Here is a 22,118-nt window from a genome sequence, read left to right on the forward strand (position 1 = left end):
TGCTGCCAGCCTCCACCCATGGGCTTGTTTTAATTAGAGAATTAATAGTCCCTTATGTCAGGAAGGCTACAGCTGCTTCAAGCCTCACCCCACCCCAACACCTGGGGGAATAGTCTTCGGTCACCCTGTTGCTGGGCTGAGAAGAGGGCAGCCCCAAGCACTGGCCATGGGCCCGTTGCTGTGCCCAAAGCTCTACTCACTAATACCAGCTTCTATCTACTGAACACCCACTACGTGCCAGTTATCCCTTGTCATAATGCCACTCTCTAAAACTACACTATTATGTGGGATAATTACAGGGCCTATTTCATAGACAAGGAAACCAAGGCTCAAAGTGTACAAGTAGGTTGCTTGAAACCAAAAAGCTGAAAATTTGTAGCGGTCCCTCTGTCTCCGAAGTCTGCTGGCCAATGCCACTCAGATCCAGAAGAAGGGGCCAGGGTTGTCACCACACTCCCAGGAGGGGCCTTCACTGCAGCTCACGGCTCTGAACAACTGCTTTCTGGCCATCAGGCTTTTACCCCTGAGTCCTGAGCCTGAGCCTGCCTCTTAAGCTCCCAGTCAGTAAAGGAAGGCTCCTGTGCCCGGGCACACATGCTGAGATTTGTTATAGTAGCCAGCTGAGGGAAGTGCCAGGCCCTTTCATCCCACATTCTGCCTTTCTCACCTGTCCCCTACTCTGGAAATAGCCTCCTGATGACAACCTCTGTTACTAAGACAGAACCAGAGGCAATACCTAAGATGTGTTCTTGCCAAGAAGTTTTAACCAGAATCTAATCAAACCTTGTAGATTTAACTTTCAGTTTATAGGAAATATAAAGATAAAGGAACAAGTTAAACAATACAATGGGGAAATAATCAGACAAAATCATGGTATGAAATTGTGTATGAGATATACAGGTCAGTACCTGTCTCTTCAGGAATTGATGACACTGGGGCCCCTGGGTGGCTCAGTTGGTTAAGCAGACAACTTTGACTCAGGTCATGAACTGGTAGTTTGTGGTTTCAAGCCCCACATCGGGCTCACTGCTGTCAGTGTAGAGCGAACGTCGGATCCTCTGTCCCCCTCTCTCTACCTCTCTCTCTCTCTCTCTCTCTCAAAAATAAACATTAAAAAAAAAACCAAAGAAACAAAAAACAAAAAAAATGAGGGGCACCTGTGTGGCTCAGTTGGTTAAGTATCTAACTTTGGTTCAGGTCATGATCTCGTGCTTGCGTGGAGCCTGCCTGGGATTCTCTCTCTCTCTCTGCCCCTCCTCTCCTCTCTCTCTCTCTCTCTCCCTTAAAAAATAAACTTAAAAAAAAAAAAGAATCACCAACACTCTAAAAGGAGAAGTGATTGTTCTAGATTAAAATGGATGAGAAAAATAACAACAAAACACAATTCATGATTCTTGATTGTGTCCTGGTTTCAAAAAACCAACCTCGAAAGGTATTTGGGGGCAGATGGGAAAACTTGAATATGGCTCTGTTATTAAATTAAATTAGATAATTATTTTCTAGGACAATATCCTTACTTTCTGGAGATGTTTCTGAAGGGGAAAATCACTGTTTGTAATTTACTTTAAAATAATTCGAAGACATAGAGATAACAGGTAGGGGGATAGAGAATAGATAGAATGAGCAAATATGGCAAAATATTTACCATTGTTGAATCTGGGTGGTAGATATATGAAGATTCTTTGTACAGTTCTTTCTATTTGCATGTATTTCAAACATAATAAAAATGGGGGGGGCTTTCATAACAAAAAGTTTACAAACTAAATGAAGATGATCATAGGATGGAGACCTGAAGCCAGGGCCTCTGTTGGTCAAGTTTTGCCCAGCTGGTCTCCTCCCTTGGTGTTCTGCCCAGCTGTTGGGCTCCCCTGACGCTTCAGCCTGGACTCTCTGAGGCTTGAAGGAGCTTAGAGTCTGCTGAGGCCCCTAGAAGCAGAGCAGGAAGAACTGGTTCTAGGGCTGGACAACCAAGGTGGGATTCCTAATTGGTGACTTGGAATGAAGATAAATATGTCTCCCATAAAGGGGCCCCTGAGGAAGACAGACCCTATACAGAAGAGCAAAAGTCCCTCCTGGGCATGCCTCCCAGCAAGAATAGGAACAGAGTTAAAAGCATACTAAGATATAAATGTATCAATCAACACACTGTACACTTCAAACTTACAGGATGTCATGAGTCAATTTTATGTCAATAAAGATGGAAAAAAGAAATAGCACAGTAAGATAACGGGCAGCAAGTCTGGGCCCTGAAGTTAGAGTAGAAAGTCATTCCTGGCTATGAAGACCAAAAATGAGGTTGAGGCTCCCCAATCAATTAGCAGACTTAGCACATTTTCCATAAAACACCAGTGAACTTAACAGAATTTGAGAAAATGATCACATAACTCATATGGAAAAGTGGGCCAAAAATACAGATTTGAAGAATATTTTTAGAGATTATAAGCTCCCTGAGAAGAATCACGCCTGACTTGTCTATCTCCCCACCCAAACCCTCATTCTGTCATAGGAGCTTGCATACAACAGGTCTTCAAAAAAGTTTTTTTGTGGGGTTTTTTTTGGTATTCAAAAAATTTTTTAATTTTTTAAAATATTTATTTATTTTTGAGAGAGAGAGAAAGAGCACTACAGTGTGAGTCAGGGAGGGGCAGAGAGAGAGGGAGACACAGAATCTGAAGCAGGCTTCAGGCTCTGAGCTGTCAGCACAGAGCCCAATATGGGGATTGAACCCATGAACCATGAGATCATGACTTGAGCCAAAGTCAGACTCTTAACCAACTGAGCCACCCAGGCACCTCTTCTTTTTTTTCCTTTTAATTTTTTTGTTTATTCATTTATTTTGAGAGAGAGAGAGAGAGAGAGAGAGAGAGAGAGAGAGAACAGGTGGCAGAGGGGCAGAGAGAGAGAGAGAGAGAGAGAATCCCAAGAAGGCTCAGAGCTGTCAGCATGGAGCCTGATGTGGGACTCAAACTCACAAACAGTGAGATCATGACCTGAGCTGAAACCAACAGTCAGATGCTTAACTGGCTGAGTTACCCAGGAGCCCAGATAGAGTACTTCTAAGTGCAATCTAACTGAATAAATTTCTCATAGCCAGTTTTCCTTTTTCTTTTTTAATTTATTTATTTTGAGAGAGAGAGGGAGAGAGAGAGAGAGAGAGAGAGAGAGAGAGAGAATCCCAAGCAGGCTCTGTGCTGTCAGACAGAGCCCAGCTTGGGGTTCGAGCTTAACGAACCATGAGATCATGACCTGTACTGAAATCAAGAGCCAGATGCTCAGCCAACCTGTGCCACCCAGGCGCCCCGGTCACAGCTAGTTTTCTTAGACATAGGAAGAAATTCCACTCTCACCTTCTTTTCCCATGTTCATTAAGGTTGTAGGGAGAATGGGAGATGTAGGACAGAATAGTCCTCTAATGGTCTCATATGTAAGCATTGGCTACCAACAGGTCAGCCAATTCTGTTAGGATCAGGACCAGGTCATATGTCTTCTGCATTCCTTCGGGTCCAGCAATGTTGGTCACAGACTAAGTGCTCAAAAAACATTTGGAAAATTGAACAGATTACATCTGAAGCCAAAGAGCACTAATCTTACTTGTATAAGGTGGAGCTCAGGGAACTTTCCAAAAGAGGGAGAAGGTATACATGGCACAGGAGGTCTGGTGGAGGGGCCATTGATTCCATATAAAACTGGACAGGAAATGCTCAAAGATGGTATCCTGGCTCTTCTGCCCTTTGGAGCCCCCCGACCTGTAAGAAGGAAACTTCCAGAGTTTCCCCATGATGAAAGTTTTAACTGGGCTACAGCTAGAGCATCTGGGTTCAGGAAAACAGGCAGTCACTTGAGCTGGCTATATTAGTAACCACCATTAAGGGGTGATTTTATTTGGTTACCTGGCCTCTGGAAAAGGAAATGGGCTATAGGCAAAGAAATAAGCAATCTAAAAGCAAGCAAATTTGTCAAGTAGAAAAGGACTCTGAGATCAGAGGCTCTAGTCCTGCATTTTACACAGCAGGGTCCAGAGAAGGGAAATACCTAGCCCTGAACCACTTCCCTTGTTAGGAGCAAAACAGGTACTAACTAGAAGCTAGCCACTGACTCCACACTCCCACCCCTTCCCACTCGGGCCAGCCTCTCCCACGAGACAGTCACTCTGCCTCACCACCCCACAGACAGTCTCACTGTTCTTCCTTCCTCAAATCCATCCATCCGCCCACGGGCCTTTGCCATCCTTCCCACTCTGTGGGTGCCATACAGTTCTGATGGGCATTGTGCTCAGAGAGCAGCAAGCTGGGACTTGTGGTCTTCCTGAGTTGTTGTTTTGGGCTGCTAAAAAAGCTGGTGGCCACTGACTGCATCGGAGATGTATGCAAAAGGCATCTGTGTTTCTTAGTGTCCCCAAACACCAGGCTCAGTGCCAAAGAAGCAGACCCTTTGTCAACAGAGATGCCTTGGCTTTGTGCACTCAGAGGGAGGCAAAAAAAAGTCTGCTGGCATCAGACTCATCTCTAGGGGAGGAGGGAAAGGGAGTCATCTACAGAAGTTCCAGTAAGTGTTCTCATTTAAACAAACAACAAGAAAATAATAAGATGGAGAAAGAGCCAACGGGGCGGGGACAAGCAAACTCTTGAAATTGCATTATAATTAGAGCATAACTTTGTTCCGGATCCTCAGGTGCAGAGAGGGCTGGTGTGTTTATTAACCTGGTCAAAAGACATCAAGGCAAATTGAGTTGCAGCCTAGCCTTGCCAACGAACAATTTAGCATGCAAATGTGACTAGCACTGGGGCTCGAAGGAGACCAATAAGGTCTTGGGCAGTTGAAGAGGGAAATCCAAACTGGGCTGCCTTGAAAGTGAGGGGAGTCACTGGGGAGAACAGAGCAGGGGTGGGGACAGGTATCCTGTTTCCACCAGGGACAATTTTCATTGGTTTGGTCCGGCTGATACCAAAGCTAAGAGCTAGCTGGTTGGCCCCCAAGGACTGTGCCAAGCCACAAATGGGAGTACAGCAGACTAAGGCCCAGGAAAATTTACGTGATTCTGTGCCAGTATTAACCCAGCAGGAATGCCTACCGATCAGCACCGCTGCTCCAAGGCCAGGAGGGCATTGCCAGGGTGTTTGCCCAGCAGAAACTAGCATGTGGGCCCCAAAGAAACCTTTCAGAGTAGGCGGAGGGCAGCCTATACCCCTGTGAATCACTCTCTGGTGGTTTTGCTGTGGTTTCAGAACCCGTGGCTAGGGCAGAGGGACCACGAGGGCCCCTGGCCGGGTTGCTTTCTCTTCTCCCAGCTGCTTCTGTCTCTCTCTCAGGCTCCTGGACACAAAACAGCTGAGCAGATAAACAAGTCACCACCTGCTCCCTCCTCCCCCATGACACCGCCCCTGTCCCCAAGTCCCACCCCTTCTTCCTAGCATTCTCTCCCTCCATTCCTCCCTGAAGCCAAACTTCCCAGCAGCAGCAGCTGCCTTCGGCTCTCCCCTCCTGTGCCTGCCTCCCCAGCACACCCTCAGCTCGCCCCTCCACAGCCCCCCTCTGCCCCTTGCTCCCCACCAATGGCAAATGAGGAACATGTGTACAGAGCCCTGGGCTCTCCCCCTTCCCAGAGCCATTTCAAACAAAACAGTTGTGCTTTCTGAAAGTAATTCGTGGAGCTCTGGGTCCCCAAGGAAAATGAGTTTATGGCATCCACAGCCCTGGAGCCAGTGAGTGTCTGGCCACTTGGCCCAGAGCCCCTCTGCCAAGCACAGGAAAGCTAGAAGGAAGGGGTTAACCTGAGCAGAAGCCAGGAGGGGCCCAGCTCCAATCCAGACTGCAGGGGAGGCAGATCCCTGGGATGGAGGGCAGCAGGAAACAGCTCAGAGAGGCCAGGAGGCCAAGGCCCAGTTTAAACCCTGAATAAAGGCCATCTTTTTGGTAGCCTGCATGCATGCTCTCTCTCTCTCTCTCTCTCTCTCTCACACACACACACACACACACACACACGGTATATTCTTATTACCAAAATAAAGGTTGTCACAACAGACTCTGGTAGGCAGAAGCTCTGAGTTGGTGCTGTTTAATAAGTCCCCAGTGCCAATTGTAGGCATTACTGAAGACCTCGGTGGGTGGATGAGTGCCTCCCAGGGAGGGGAGGTGTGTGTCAGGAGGATCCCCCAGAGGACTCCTTGGCAATTTAGAGTTTAAATTTGGGTTACTACTGGCTCACCTGAGTTCTCAGAAGCTGAAGCCAATGTAACTGGGAAGACAGTGTACTAGCCTGTCTTCACCCTCAGGCTTCCCTAGTTCCTCGGAGCTCTCAAAAAAAAAAATTGTAGGGGCACCTGGGTGGCTCAGTCAGTTAAGCATTTGACTTTGGCTCAGGTCATGATCTCATGGTTCATGGGTTCGAGCCCTACAGTGGGCTTTGTGCTGACAGCTCAGGGCCTGGAGCCTGCTTCGGATTCTGTGTCTCCCTCTGTCTCTGCCCCTCCCGTGCTCACACTCTTTCTCTGTCTCTCAGAAATGAATAAACATTATAAACAAATAAACTGTAAAAATTGTAATTGAAGCATACTTGACATACAACTCAGAGCTCTCTCTTTACTGTTTTATGGACAAGCAGGGAGTGGATTTGTTTGAGGAAAATAAACCTGGCTTCCATTTGCTAAATGTTTCAAATCTGCATAAACCAATGCTATTTTGTGGAAAGTAGCAGCAACATTAGACTGGATAGCAAGGAGCTGAGTTTGAAATGGTGAGGAAAGTAGCAGCAACATTAGACTGGATAGCAAGGAGCTGGGTTTGAAACGGTGAATGGTGGAATGACCCTGGACAAGTTACATTACCTCTCTGAGCCTGTTCTCTCATCGGTAAAACGGAAATACTATCACTACTCCATATTTTTCAGGTGAAGTGAAGTGACAAGGCAAAGTTAATGAAACATGCCTGCAACACCAAGCATTCTGCTGAGGCCCCACCTGGTGCTCGGTAAAATTGTTTATATTCTGTGGGAGACAAAATGGAAACACCAAACGGAAAATGGACAGTGGAAAGGCGGGTGCAAACCCAGAGACTCTGAAAAGGTCCATGTAGAACCACTGCATGAGGTGGGAGGAGGCAGGTGAAATATTCCAGGTAGAAGTAAGTGAACACTTCTTCCCTCCTTCTCCTTGGAGAGCAGGGTTTCCCAGCCTCAGCACTACTGACATTTTGGGTCAAGGAATTCTTTGCTGTGGGGACCTGTCTGGTGCCTTACAGGATTTTCGGTAGCATCCCTGGCCTCCACCCACTAGATGCTGGTACCACCAACCCCTCCTTATGACAATCGAAATGTCTCCAGACACTAGCTGGGTGTCCCCTGGGGGCAAAAGAGGACCTGGCTGAGAACTGGTGTCAGGAGCTAGGAGAACAGGCCTCCTTTTAGGAGTCTGAACCAGGGCTGTGCTCATAGTACGGAGTCAGTAAATGTTAGGATAGATGCTCGCTGATACCTTTCTTTTAAGCAAGAGAGGCTCTCACAACCCGAGAAGGAAGATGTAGTCATGGAAAAGGCAATGAGTGACCATTCTAAGAAATATGGTGGGTGTGGGAAGGGGAAGGAGAAGCAGTGGCTGCCATTGAACAGGCTGGAAGGAGAGGCTGGCCAGTGCCCACCACTGACCTCCCCCACCCTCCCTCCAGGAGGCACTCACTGTCTTAGAGGGAATTCCCCACTTCTGGACTTTCCTCTCACCTTATTTGAAGAATAGAGTTGAATTTGTGCATCAAAGTGGAGAATGATTCAGGGTGGTAGGAGTCAGATCTGTTTCTGCCCTTGCTTTGTAACTAATGAGACGTGTGCCCTTAGACAAGCCATTTCATCTCTCTGCAACTGTTTCTTTGGCTGTGAAATGTGGGAGTTAAGAGTTGATGAGAGCTAAGGTCCCTTCCAGCTGGAAGTTCTAAGGCCTGTGAGCACCACAAATGTGATTAAACCAACTGGCTAATTAGGGCAACGTAAAGTTCCGTCTTACTGCACTGCAAGCCAGCAGTGTAATTCTCCACTTGTCTTTGTTAAGACCTATTGCTGCCAGAAAAGCTTTTGCAAATTCCTACTAGAAAGCACTGTGCTAGCCACTGTGGGAGAGAGAAGACTTTCACTCTTTCCTTCGCAATGTAATTAAAGAAAAAAATAATTCTAATTAAAGGCCATGAATTAAAAATGCCTCATACCCCCCAATGGCTTCAAAGTGAGGCCAACCTGCGTTAGAAGGCTAGCTCCGTACTAGGATTCCTCAGGCAATCCACTGAATCTGTTTCTTCATCTGTGAAACTGGCATAATAATAGCACCAATGTTACAGGGTAAAATTGTAAGGGTTAAATACTTGCAAGAAAATTAGCATGGTGCTTGGCATGTAAATAAGTGCAAAAAATTTTTTTTTTGTTTGTAGCAAACACTTGTTGGATACTCTGAACCAGGCACTGTGCTCGGCCCTGGGAACATGGAGATGGGAGACAGGGCTCTACCTCTGGAGAAGCTCACCTGATGGTGGGCAAAGAAACAAGGACCAGCTACAGTGCCCTGAGAGGGCTATGATGGAGCAGGGTAGGAGGACTGTGGACACAGGGAAACATCCGGCCCTGATCACAGGACACGGAGCGGAAATAATGTCTGCGCTGGGTCTTGAAGCACGGCCAATGGTCTTCACTCAGATTAAGGAGGCAGAACATTCCAGATGAGAGAACATATGTGCCAAGGAGCCAATGCCCTGTGCTTCTGCAGAAACTGCGTGCACTGGATCATGGCTGAGTACATATGGGATAGTGGTCATAAGTGAGCCTGGATGTTATTTCCCAAAGGGACCTGCACAAGAAATACTTCTTTTATCAGACACACTATTTCCCTTTTTGACACAACCACCAGGCAGCTCAGAGCTGATTTTTAGGCTCAGTGTTACACACTTCCCTGAATCTAGGTTGTCTGGTATAACTATTCTCTTGCCCTAGCTTCCTTTATAGCCTGGACCTCAACTATTAATCTGGTTTTTGGTTTTTGGTTTTATCCATTAATTATAAACTACCTTAATTCCTTTTTGAGTAAGGATGGCACATGAGTAAATGAATGAATGAATGAACTGTGAAATACAAGAGTGCATGGATAAGAATGAAGTCAAGTCTTGTAGGGTGAGCTCCCCCAGGGTGGTGAGTTTGTTGTGTTCGCAGCTGTATCACCAGTACCTGGGCCAGTACCGGGCACACCATGGGAGCTCAACAAACCACTGCTGACTCAGAGAGTGACATTAGGAATTTTCACCTAAAAAAAGCCTTCTCTGTAAGATACAAAAGAACTGACCTGTGGGGCCATTCCCTGGCCCTATCACACCTTTGGGCTCCATATTGGACTTCCTTGTATATTGTTCCCCACTTGTTTGGGCTCATGGCCTTGCTGTTCCAGCCAGATGGCATGCTATACCTCACGGACAGATGCTTTGCCATATATGTCAGTGTCTCCCAAACCACACTTAGCACAGAGCTTGTCCTAAAGCAGCCTCCCTAAATTTCTGTGGTTTTAGCCTGATAAACACCTGCAATCCTTTGTAGTTGAAAAAGGGTGAGCAACCAGGACCCTTCCAAGTCAGGTTGGACTGGTTTTCCTCCCTGACCATGCATTTGACTGCATGGAATAGTATTTCTTTCATTCATCCAATTGATCAATGACTATTTGCTGGATGAAGGAAGGAAAGAACTGCTTCTTATTGGTGTGTTGAAGGCCTTTGTGCATTTTTATCAACTGCATTTGACCCCCCTCCCACAAAAGGCAGGGAAGGCAAGGAGGAGCTGCTGGTCCTCTGGAGAAGGGACAGAGGCTCCAAGGGAGAGAGGACAGAGGGGGATGGCAGGTGTGTAAAAGCCACGGGCACTGCTGCTCTCACACCCGGTAGACCTCTTCTCTCAGCTCTCCTCAAGAGTCAGCATCAGGCCAATGACTGGGGTAGGTGACACACGGAGCACTCATGGCCTAGCTGGGCCCAGTGCTGGGTCCCGAATGGCCTCTCTCACACCTTCCTTCCTTCCTCCTTCGCCTTCTTCCTCCCTCTCCCTGTCTCTCCCTGCCTCTCTTAGTGAAAGGACTCCCTTGACAAGAGTATAAGGTTTCAATTGCCTGTGTCTTGGGAAATTACAAGATCTTTCCCCCTTTCTCTTTTTAACCAGGATTACACATTCAGAGTAAGTTGGCTCCCAGGGCCTGCCCAGCTGCTGCAGGGCTGGAGGATGCCAGAGACTTCTGGGCTTGGCCACCCAGTGCAGGGTGGTCAGGTCACAGTGAAAGCCACCTGGCCTGCTCTCCCCTCTTCTGAACTCCAGAACCCCCCTTTCAGAATTCTGAGAGTCCCAGGCGTCCTTGCAGAGGAGGGGGGTGCAGCTCAGACCTGCCCTCCCCGGTCAGGCGTCTGGCCACCAAGTCTCCTTCCATTCCAAGGACAACTACAGCAGGAAGGAAAGATGGGAGACACCAGGTTATTTGTGATCTGACCATTCTCCTTTAGAAAGAGAAGCATTTCACAATATATACATGGAGCAAACAGTTTTTTTATATCTTAAACTCATACAAATTATATGTTAATTATATCTCAATAAAAAATGGGTTAAAAAGAAAGAGAAGCAGGCCAAGAGGGTAGATAAGATTATGAGAACAGCAAAGGGGAGAGAGTGAAGAGAGACAAAAAAAAGGAGGGACTCTGCAAATTTCCTGTAGCCATGGGCCCTGAGCTCTGGCCACCAAGAGGAAGTGGGGTTCTGAGGACATGGCCTGAAACAGTCTTCTTCAGAAAATTAGAAAGGATCAAGGGGCACCTGGCTGGCTTAGTTGGTAGAGCATATGACTCTTGATCTTGAGTTCAAGGCCCACATTGGGCATGGAGCCTATTTAAAAAAAAAGAAAGAAAATTAGAAAAGTTCAAAATAGCGATTTTGGAGTGCAGGAGGAAGGCTGAGCTCTTCCATCATCAGTAACATTCACTGGGTACAGCTCTTCTCTACACTGATAATCAGAGCAAGTTGCTCCTGGGTGTAAAAGTGCACATACTGTCCCCTAATTTGAAAGGCCTGGGAAATGTGGCCACGTTTTGGCCATTCCCCCCGACTCATGGACAGTGGAGGTTGTGCGCTCATAGCACATTGGAGGCTAGGCATCGCCAACGCCCTGATTGTACAGGGGGAAACCCTTGTTCTAGTGATGAAACCTACTCCAAGACCCAGGGCCCAACACACTGCCTCCCCCTCACACACCAGAGCAGGGGGTGCGGGGTGGGGGGTGGCCAACTAATGCCTGAGTGCAAAGTGATTTAAACAAATGAAATAGACACGGTGCCAAGGTGCACAGGCTGTGGTTGTGGAGTTGGGTTCTTGAGGCAGAGTTTGGAAGTGGAAACAGTCAACTTTTGGCCTCTGAAGGTCTCTGAAAGGCCAGGCTGCTGTCAGCCTTCCCCAGTCCCCCAGGGCTCCTGCTTGGCTGCTGGGCGCTTGGTATTTTCCAGGACACAATATTGCGCACCTTAAAAGAAGACTGAGGGGAGTCAGGATCAGCGTCTGGCTCAGATTTCCTTACTCGGGCGGACACGGTCTTAGGAAACTGCCCACAGTGCACAGTCCTATCATTCAAATGAAACATAAAACCCCAGCCCTGGGGAGTCACACGTGGTCACCAAGGACACCCCGGCCTGGGGCTAAGCCAAGGGCATTAGCCTGGGCGGCTCAGGACTGCTCCGCAGCTGGGATCAGTCCTTTTCTCAGACCCCCCCCAGTACCACCCCACTCAGGACCCTCTCAGGACCCTCTCAGGACCCTCCAGCTGGTCCCTCTTAAATGCAATATTCCCTGTGCTTACCTTGGGGCTCACTGTGCTATGGAAACAGCATGCAACTTCCCAGGTTATGAGAAATAACTTTCCTAAGAGTGTCACCAGCTGCAGACGCCCCTGTCATAAACTGTCCCAGCTCTAAGCCGCCTAGGGCTTTTATCCCCTCCCTCTTAGCTACTCATTACCCAGCTTAATTAGGCCAGGAAATGCTCACGCAGAGGACACTCTCGGCAGGAGGCGAGGCTGGAGGAGAGATTCTCAGCAGCTCCACTTCCTGAGGCTGGAGCTGGGGGCTGGGGAAAGCCTGGTGAAGGACTGTGGAGATGGCAGGGCTGTGTCCTCCAGTGAACAGCTGCTGGGAAGGAGGCAGAGATGCGCACATTTGCTCCTCGGGCCCTCCAGGGAGCTGAGGGTTGTACTTGTTTACGGGAACAGCACCGGATCTGAAAGCTTGGATGCGCCTACTCACCCCCACCTTCCCCTCCCATCTCAATTAACCAGCCCCACCCCCCCAACCCCACGCTTTCACCCTCCTAACCACTTACAGTATTTCAGCCCAGTCTCTGACATAATCACAGCCAGACACAGCCTGAGACTGCCTCCCGTGTTCGGCCAGCCCCTGACCTTCACCCTAAACTGCTTTGGTTGTTTGTGTGGCCAGCTAGGCCTCCCCAGGAAGATAACGCCAAGGTTCTTATGAGGTGAATGCAGGAATGAGTTTGCCTTTCTGCTGCAGTGGTGGGCGAGAGGCAGGTAACACTGTCTGGTGGTTAATACAGGGGATTGAGAGTCTGAAGTCCAGCCTTGCTGTCCTCTGTAATTCTGTGACCTTGGATAAACTGTTTCATCTTTCTGAGCCTCAGTTTCCTTAGCTGTGAAAACAGAGAGAGTGCTACCGACCTCCTGCGAGGCTGAGACTATCTACTATATCCTCATGGCAGAGAACGTTCAGGAGGAACTAGCGGGTGTTACCTTTTCAGGACTTTGGCCAGTGGGCTTTGCCTCTGAGCAGTGAGGAGGTCTGCGTTTAGGGATGCCCCACCCCCACTTCTCTTTAAGGGAAACCTAAGAAAAGGGGAAAGTAATATTGGAGTTCTTAAGATCTATCAGAGCCATTCATACTTACATGATTTCACTTAATTATTCAATTATCTGTTGAGGCTTCTGGATACAAGTGAGTGAACTGAGGCTCAGACAGGGTGGGTGATAGCTGAAAGGCAGAGCAGATCATGGGTTACAGGATCTGGTAAGTCTGAGACTGTGCCATGGCCTGGAAATGTCAGGCCACCAGCCTACAGTGAGGAGGGTGACCTGAATCCCAGCACCAACCAGCAGATCGTCACTCTCCAAGAGGGGATTTTGAAGGCTTAGAGTCAGAATGTCATCCAAGAATGAGTCTGTCTGTGGTGGCTCTCTAGTCCCAAGGAACACACACCCACCGACCTTTTCAACAGTTCCTGGGTTCTGTTTTATGCCTTGCTGCTTCCATTGCAACAATGTTTTCTGAGAAAATGTACATTTCTTGACAAGTGACCTCATTTCCCTCACCTGTAGGAAGACAAAAATGATTCTTGGCTCTCGGATATCCAATAGTGCCATGATCAGAAGGTTCTTGTAACTTTGAAAAGTGCTTCCCATTCTACCAAGAAAAAATGAAAATGTTCCATAGTAGAGATGGGGTGGGGGTGTTGAGGAGGATGGGGACCTCCAATTCTATTCAGAGGAGGGCAGTAGTCTGTTTCCCCACAGAGAACACCTGGGGACCTATGTCCTCCCCCACCCCAAGGGAATCTTTGTCTGCTTTTGATCCACCTGAGAAATGGCACCCCTACCTCCCTAAACTCCTGTCCAGTGGTTTTGGGGGTCCACTGTTTTTAGGGGTCCATTTACTTGACCGGTAAAGTGGTTCTCACTTGAAATCCATGAAAGCAAAGGAAACTCCCAGCTGAGCAGTCAGGCGCACACTGAACCTTGGAATCCTAAACCTTGAGGGTCTCAGGCTTCATTGCTCTCTACTTGTGATCTGAGGTGAGTGAAGACAGGATAACACAAACAACTCAGCGATTTCCCAGGATGCTAGAAATGTTCTCGTGCAGAACTTCTCTGCAGCTCTAGGGAATAAGACTTGAGTAAAGTTCCAGGGAAGCAGTGTGGGCTTTAGGCACAGAAGGCCCTAAGCTGTTGGCAAATCATTCTGACTGGCCAAGGAGGCAAGGCCCATGCGGGTGGGGGATGAAGGTTTAGGAAGGCGTAGGATGGCCTGTGCACTGGGCAAGGTGCGGGGCCTTCCACCCCAGGACTCCGTTTACAAGGGTGTCGTGAAGTATGAGCTCAGAAGGGTGAGGGTGGGGGAGAGAGCTGCTGGGACACAGAACCAGGACACCGTCTCTGGCACACAGGAATTTCCCTTTCGGCACCATCTGCTGCACCTTTTAGGCCTGGCTCTCCTTCCTTCAATCTATGCCCCACCCCTCCCTCTTCCCACCCACTGGGAGGCATCCTCTTCCTCCACGGAGGGGGGGGGCTCCCACAACAAGGCAGGAGTGGGAGATGCTGCCTCGCCCTGAGCAGCTTGGGGGCAAACATCTGCTCACTGTCATTGTTTCTCGCTACTTAGGGGGTGGGAGGGATCTGGTGGAGCTCAACAGAACCACACACAAGAGCTGCACTTTGGTGTCTCCTCCTCCAAGGGAGCAGGGAAAAGCTGAAAATTCCCCTGGGTCTCGGAGGAGGGAGTTTCAACGTGTTGTTCCCACAGGGCGGGGGCTGCTGCTGGCGGAGGAGCTGGAGGAAGGGTGATACTCACCCTCCTTGGCAACACCCCTCATTTGTTCCCTGGCTCCCTGGTGCCTGGCAAGGCCACGTGGCTGAGGGATACAGTCACCTGGGTCCCTCCCTCCCCTCTGGGTCTGCCCCTGTGCCACTTCTAACCACCAGGCTTGCAGCTGAGCACCTGGAGTCTTGGGTGTAGGCAGGCGTTCATCTCACCAAACGGCCGATTGCCAGGGTGAGGGCCCTGAATCACACATACCACAGGGACTGTAGGTTCACACAGTCACCAGCTAACCCGCTCAGGAAATGCAGGGATTTGTTCCAGCATCTTCCTTGGCAACCCCACCTACCTAACACCAAATTTCAAATGCCAGGTTTGAGATAGAGGGAACCACCGTGAAGTGATTCTGGAAGTATTGGTGTTAGGGATGTAGTGGTAAACAGAGAGGATGAAGCAGGCCCCTGCTCAGGGGATGCCCTGCGGTCTGCTGGAGGGGTAAGCGCCACAGGTGGTAAGCCCCAATGCAGATAGAAGGACAGACCGTGGGGAGCCCAGGAGGTAAGTGAGAGCTGCAGAAGGTGAAGGGAAGGTATCTCTGAGGAAGTGACGTTTAAGCTGAAGTGAGCAGAGGTTAGGCAGGCTTGGCTAGTCTGGCAGGTGGCTGCCAGAGTTAAAGTTCTAAGACAGTATGAGGCAACACATTCCAGAACCCAGGCAGGCTCCAAGTCAGAGTTCTGATTCTGGGCTTTCTAATGATTCATTGTGTGGTCAGACTAGCAGCCCTTAATTACCCTATGGACGATGATATCAGACTGTCTCCCAAGGATAAGAAATGTGTGCCTTAAAAGTGTTCTGAGATCTCCAGACAAGACCCAGCATATTGTTATTATCAGTGGCAACATGTTATTTCTAGTTTCTACCCACTCCACGAAAATAAGAGCCTTCTCAGAGTGGTGCCCCATCCCTTCCCAGCCTCAGCCAGGCACTTCCCCTTAAGGTTAATATAGATCATGCAGATGGTTCCAGATACCTTTATTCCCTCCTTCCTGATGGATGTTCTTGCAAATGTAGAGAGATTCCTGTTTCTGCTGTCTCTCCTTCCATGTCATCTTTATCGTGACTTTTTTTTTCAAGGACCCAAAGTATTTGGAGTGAGTCAAGTCACTGCCTCCCCCCCCCCCCCCCCCCACCCACCCAGGGCATTATCACTGTCTACAATTCAGGGCACTTCCCATGGTGACCTCATTTGGACATACACGCATATCCACTGGAATCAAACTCTGGGTTTATGATTTATCTTCCAGTGTATGTCCTCATCTCTTGTTTTTAGCTACTGCATAGTATGACTTAGTCTGGGTATTATCACTTGTTTCTTATTTATTTGTATGCACTCCCATGTTTACTGCTACATTATTGACAATAGACAAGATATGGAAACAACGTAAGTGCCAGTCAATGGATGAATCCATAAAGATAAATACTGTATGATATCAACTTTATGTTCTATCTAAAAAGCCAAACTCATAAAAACAGAGTGTCAAATGGTGATTATCAGAGGCTGGGTGGTGGGAAAGTAGGAATGATTTTTTTTTTTTTTTTTTTTTTTTATGGTACAAACTTGCAACTAAGAGACAAACAAATTATTTGTTTCTTATTGATGGATATTTGCCTCCCCTGCCCTTTTTTTTGCTATTGCATATGGGTGACTTCTTTACAAGGAGGGTTGGATTTCAGATATTTTTATTTTCTTAAAAAAAAATTTTTTTTAACGTTTATTTATTTTTGAGACAAGGAGAGACAGAGCATGAACGGGGGAGGGTCAGAGAGAGAGGGAAACACAGAATCTGAAACAGGCTCCAGGCTCTGAGCTGTCAGCACAGAGCCGGACGCGGGGCTCGAACTCATGGACCGCGAGATCATGATCTGAGCGGAAGTCAGACGCTTAACCGACTGAGCCACCCAGGAGCCCCAGATATTTTTGTTTTCTAGAAAACTTTCTTCAACAGGGCAAGATGAGGTGAGAAATCCACCACTGATAATGCTATTTTTGTTTTTCTTTTAGTTAAGTGCTGTCTTTGGAATCACGCCCATTTGCTCAAGGGCCCAGCAAGCTCACTCTACGATGACCTTAACCTTATTGTCCAGTGCCACCCCCCAGCTCCCCATCAGTGATCGTCCTCACCCTGGTATAAGGTGGTGACCATTCATTTCCCTCAGTTTGTCTGATACCCTGCCCCATCTCTGATGGACTAGGCTCATCATTTCCAGATTGTGTGTGTCTCCCTCCCACAGTGGGAGGAAATTGGGGCCCTCACCCCTGCCCTTCAATGGAGCCCTTTGGACCAGAGTCATCTCTTACCTCAACCCACACCCCATCCCGCAGCTCCCCTCCCCTGGCAGGCTGTCCTCTGTGGCTATCTTTCTCTATTGAAGCTTTTCTCTGCCTGTCCTGATATCATTTGTCCATCTATATTTCCTCTCTATCTTCTCAGAACTTTGGTGTCTGGAGTTTCCCTCTCTAGCCTGAACCCCTCCTGGGCTCTCCACTCTGCTGCCTTTCTTTTCTCCCACCTCGGGACCTTTCGTTCCCCCCAACTATACTTTCCAGGTTTTGCCCCCTCCTCTTTCCCCTGTGGTCTCTTGTCCAACAGCCTCTGCTCCCAGCATCTCTTTCTTCAACGCGTCTTCGGTGGCCAGGTCTGTGTGGCACAAAGTGAAGAAGAAGGTTGGCAATCATCTAATGAGCCCACACAATGCAGACAGCCAATTAAAATATCATCAACACATTGATTCCCCTTCACTGAGCGTAAGGATGAGCTCCAGTGAGGTCTGCCCTTCACAAAGTCTGCCACACCATCCAGATGATCCGGGTGACATTAACTCATGTTTATCTCACCATCAAGTAAAAATTTCAGGACCTCTCTGTCTGACTGCCATCTCCCCAGAGTAAAGGGTATTTAAATACACTGCAAATAAAAACAAAAAGAATGAAACACACACGAAACTACTTTCTTAGAGTTGGTGTATAACTGTGAACTGAAATGCATCCTCAAAACAGGAAATTTCTGCGGAAAGTGCTGTTTGGGGGGCACCTGGGTGGCTCAGTCAGTTAAGTGTTCAACTCTTGGTTTCGGCTCAGGTTGTGCTCTCAAGGGTCAGGAGCTCAAGCCCTGCATTGGGCTCTGTGCTGACAGCGTGGATCCTGCTTGGGATTCTCTCTCTCCCTCTCTCTCTCTCTCTCTCTCTCTTCCCCATTCACTCTCTCTATCTCTCTCAAAATAAATAAACTTAAAATAAAATTAAAACAAAAGAGAAAGTGCTGTTTGCATGGTAATTTAAATTCCAGCATTTTATTCATAGATATGTCCTTTTGCAAAATACAGAGCAGACCTGAGAGCAGCAGCTTTCGTGGCTCCAAAGACCTTAACGTTCCTCCCTCTTTGCCTTGTCACAGAGGTACACACCAGAAGAATGCTATGGAATGAAACCCAGTTAGTTAGCATTGGTTTAGGTGCTAGGGGCTGGTTAAGGACAGAACCACTTCTCTAATTTCAGTACATTTAGTTTCTACTTGAAAATAGCAATCATAGAATATTTAATATTCTATCTCAATAGTTTTAGTAAACACTTAAATGATTTCAGTTGTTTTCCTGAGCTGACAGAGATACTATTTTATTTTGTTTTTGAAAATAAATCAATAATCAGGGACTTTTATCAATTTAAAAAGATTTGATTATTAATATTGAACTGGATTTAAAATAGCTTTGGGGAAAATATTAATTTAAAACATGGAGCATGCCTTTTTGAATAAGTAAAACAAAAATAGATTTGAAGCTTTTCTGAAGCACATTCTCTAAAACAGCATCCTCTTGGGACACCTGGGTGGCTCAGTCACTTAAGCATCCGACTCTTGGTTTCGGCTCAGGTCATGATCTCATGATTCCTGAGTTCCAGCCCCACATCAGGCTCTGTGCTGACAGTGTGAAGCCTTCTTAGGATTTTCTCTGTCTCCCTTTCCCTCCCCCCACCCCCACCCCCGTTCTCTCTCCCTTGCTCTCAAAACAAATAAACTTAAAATATAAAATGAAATAAAACAGAATCCTCTTTCTTCCCATCTTTACACCTATTCTGGGCTATCAGCCTTGAGAATGGGATTTAGTAAAAGCATCCCTATACCAAAGCAAATACTCTCTGCCCCCACCTCCCTTAACCTACCTGCTGAGGCATCTCTCTAAATGTGAGCTGTAATCTAGATTTGGAGATCTACGGGTTGGTCTCAGGCCAACCACTAAGTGATTCAACCACTGTGTGTCTTTGGGCAAGTAAATGTCCCTCTGTGAGCCTCAGTTTTCTCACCTATATTACAGGAAACATAAGAACCACCTCCCAGGGTTGTGGTAAGACATAACTGAGACACCATATTTGTAAAAGTGCTTTAAAATAAAGCACAGGAGGGGTGCCTGGGTGGCTCAGTTAGTTGAGCGTCCGACTTCGGCTCAGGTCGTGATCTCGCAGTCCGTGAGTTGGAGCCCCGCGTCGGGCTCTGTGCTGACAGCTCAGAGCCTGGAGCCTGCTTCAGATTCTGTGTCTCCCTCTCTCTCTGACCCTCCCCTGTTCCTGCTCTATCTCTGTCTCTCTCTGTCTCAAAAATAAACATTAAAAAAAATTTTTTTTTAATAAAATAAAATAAAACACAGGAGCTCTGGATTGGGGTGCCTGGCTGGCTCAGTTTGTAGAGCATGTGACTCTTGATCCCAGGGTTGTGAGTTCAAGCCCCACACTGGGTGTAGGACTTTAAAAAAAAAAAAGAAGAAGAAGAAGCATGCTCGAGGGCATAAAATAAAACACAGGATGCCCCCGATTGGTTCTAATGTGGATAAAATTACAAGTACAAGTATTCTAGTGTGGATAAAATTACAAGTATTCTTTGTTTAATTGTGTGAGAAATACTCAAAGATATGGGGAGGGTCAGATTTAAACCTCCATGACTTATTAAATAAATTAAGAAAAATATCACAAAAACACTAGATTTTCTATGTTAGGGAAGGCTTCAGCAAACTTTCAAAAATGCCATCTTCATATTTCTCCCTTGTGAAGAATAAAATCTAGGATTTATCTAGTGTCACAGATCTTCAGGATTAGCAAAGAGACCCAAAGTTAGGAGAATAAACCAGGGCACATTCCTACAGAAACACCCTTTATGAGAGCATCACCCAGAGGAACAAAGATGTCCCTTCAGACACCTGGACTTGAGGACAGTCACCTTTCCTTTTTGTTTCTGCCCAGGGTCCCTCTTCTATGGTTCTTCTTTTACTGTAAGGTGAGAAATGTCTATGGCACAATCTGCACCCACTGGAGAGGCAATGCTGTGTGACGGGACAGAACAAAATCATCAGTGGCTTATGAGTTAGGAGAGCTTAGATGAGTCTCAAAGCATTTGGGCCTCAGCTTCCTAAAACTATGAAATGAAGATCATGATACTACCGTTGTAGGAAATGTGTGAAGAGTAGATAAAAATGCATAATTGAAAACAGTCTGTATATTATATACTACTCTACACTATAAGCCATTATTATCATGATAGATAAATTTTTTAAGATTTATTTATTTATTTATTTATTTTACTTTTAAGTAATCTCTACACCTAACATGGGGTTTGAGAGTCCTACACTCTACTGACTGGGCCAGCCAGGTGACCCATGACAGACAAATTTATTATTAGTTTGACTTAGTGTAGTACAATAATTGAATTTTTTATTTTTTTCTATTTTTTGGAGAGTGAGAGGGCATGTGAGCACACACACACTTCTGAGCAGGGGAGGGGCAGAAAGAATCTTTTTTTTTTGTTAAGTTTATTTATTTATTTATTTATTTTGAGAGAGAGAGAGAGAGAGAGAGAGAGAGAGAGAGAATCCAAAGCAGGTTCTGCACTGTCAGCACAGAGCCAAATGCAGAGCTTGAACCCGTGAACCATGAGATCATGACCTGAGCCAAAGTTGGACAATTAACCAACTGAGCCAACCAGGCACCCCTGCTTTTCAGTTTTCAAGGACTCTATTGATATATTCCCTAACTCAGAGATTCTTGCTTCAGCCGCATCCACATTCTTCATTTCTGTTACAGTGGTGCTGTTGTTGTTTACCTGGAGCATTTTGGTTGGGGCGGAGGTTCTTTGGATCTCTGTCTCTGCTTACTTTATCCGTTAACGCTCTTCACAAACTGATCATTGTTTTAAATTCTTAATCTGATAATTCCAACATCCTTGCCATATCTGGTTCTGATGCTTGCTCTTCAAATTGTGTTTTTTGCTTTTTGGTATGCCTTGTAATTTTTTCTTGGTAGCCGGGCACATACTGGGTACAAGGAACTGCTCTAAATAGGCCTGTGGTAATGTGTTGGTGAGGCAGGGAGGGAGGGAAAGCGTTATATAGTCCTATGATTAGGTCAGTCTTTTACTGAGACTGGGCCTGCACTGTGAACTTCACAAATTTCTCAGTTCTTTTTCTCCCCCTGCCCACCCCGTGAGTGGGACAGGATGGCTAGAGGGGCTAAAATTGGGTATTTCCCTTCCCCAGGTCACTTAGGCTCTGATAACACCATAGCAAGTTAGGTTTAGGTTAACTAGTGTCCCCTGAGGGTGGGCCTCATTAAGAACAGAAAGTTCTGGCTATTTCAAAATGGTTTCTTTCATCCTCCCCCTTCTGGAAGCCCAAGGGGATTTTTCTTCCTTTACTATGGAATCTGGAAGAGCTCCTGAGGCAAATCTCACCATATTGTCAGGGACCCTCTATTACTGGGTCCCCCTGGAGTTTTTGACCCTCAGACTTGTCCACAGGAGCCTCCAGCAATTTGTCAATTATAGTTCAGGTTTTCCTACCCTGGCCCTGGTTTCCAGTTTCTGCTTTGAGTCTCTGCTTTGGGAAGACATGACTTCCTGTACTTGTCTGTCTGTCTTTCCAATCTTGGGGGCAGCAGTTTACCCTATGTCCTTCCTCTCTTACAGATCCAAAAAAAAAAAAAAAAAAAAAGAATTGTTGATTTTTCAGTCTGTTCAGCTTCTTACTTGTTGCTAGGATAAAGGGGCAACTCCTAGGCTCCTTTCAAGTTGAACCAACAACCAAAGTCTGGCCCCATTTTCCAGTGAGGTAAAAGAAATTCAGTTCTTAGCCTGTAATTCCTTCCTTTCTTTCTTTTTGTTGTTTTTGCTGTTGTCTTGAGGTGTTTAAGATTTATAGCTCAGTTTGAGTGAAAGATGTAACTAGACATGTCTTAAATTGCTGGTGACTGATATGGTTTTTTTATCGTGACTTGAAGTTTTGCTTCTCCTCTCTCTTACTTTTAAAGAATTTATTCAATCTTTTATCTATTCAAAACTGAAGTAAACAAAACTTAGTGCCTAGGAAGAGAGGGAAAAAACACGTGTAGCCTGAATCACAATACAAATGTAGATTCATGTTTGTGTTGCTTCTCCTCTGTACCTGTCAGAGCTGTTGGCTGCAAACAACAACCAACTATGGATAACTCAG

The 22,118-nt window shown here is 46.7% G+C and overlaps 1 long non-coding RNA gene across 2 annotated transcripts; it reads right to left on the bottom strand.

The window, feature by feature from the left end:
* Positions 1 to 10,529: 10,529 nt before the first annotated feature.
* LOC147579408 (uncharacterized) lies at positions 10,530 to 15,262 on the bottom strand. Of its 2 annotated transcripts, none has more exons than XR_015253907.1 (5): positions 15,134 to 15,262; positions 13,733 to 13,842; positions 13,263 to 13,367; positions 12,946 to 13,029; positions 10,530 to 12,171 (listed from the first exon to the last, which is right to left on the bottom strand). It is a non-coding gene; the product is annotated as an uncharacterized LOC147579408 (long non-coding RNA). The 2 variants fall into 2 exon arrangements; XR_015253908.1 differs by having other exon boundaries at positions 10,530 to 12,174.
* Positions 15,263 to 22,118: the final 6,856 nt, after the last annotated feature.

This window comes from Puma concolor, chromosome B4 (assembly GCF_028749965.1).
Source record: "Puma concolor isolate L17-30 chromosome B4, mPumCon1.1.hap2, whole genome shotgun sequence".
NCBI lineage: Eukaryota > Metazoa > Chordata > Mammalia > Carnivora > Felidae > Puma > Puma concolor.